This window comes from Halyomorpha halys, unplaced genomic scaffold (assembly GCF_000696795.3).
Source record: "Halyomorpha halys isolate HHAL.00 unplaced genomic scaffold, Hhal_1.1 Scaffold776.1, whole genome shotgun sequence".
Taxonomy (NCBI): domain Eukaryota; kingdom Metazoa; phylum Arthropoda; class Insecta; order Hemiptera; family Pentatomidae; genus Halyomorpha; species Halyomorpha halys.
In genome coordinates, this window is record NW_027114429.1 from 139777 (window position 1) to 140156 (window position 380).

Consider the following 380-nt stretch of genomic DNA (forward strand, 5'->3'; position numbering starts at 1 on the left):
TATTCAAAAGCTATATCTCGAGAACTATTGAAGGTAAATAGTTCTATTAGGGCTCATGTTTTAGAAAATTTACCCTACTTTAAATGTTGTCATCTAAGGTTTTCTAGTGTTGTCAGTAGTTTTCAAGATATAGAAGCTCTGAATAAAAAAATATTTTTTTTAACATTTTGAAACAGCAGCCATTTTTCATCCTCTCTACCTATACTTGGCAGATTCATCAATTTTGACTCTTTTTACCCCTACTCTTGTGCTAGAAGAAATGCTTACTGGGTAACATATCACCTATGAAATGTTTATTTGAAACGGGAGGTGTGAGATGCTCGCACCGTACTAGATGTTTTATATACTCTCCTCGTTAAACAACTATTAATTTTATTTAA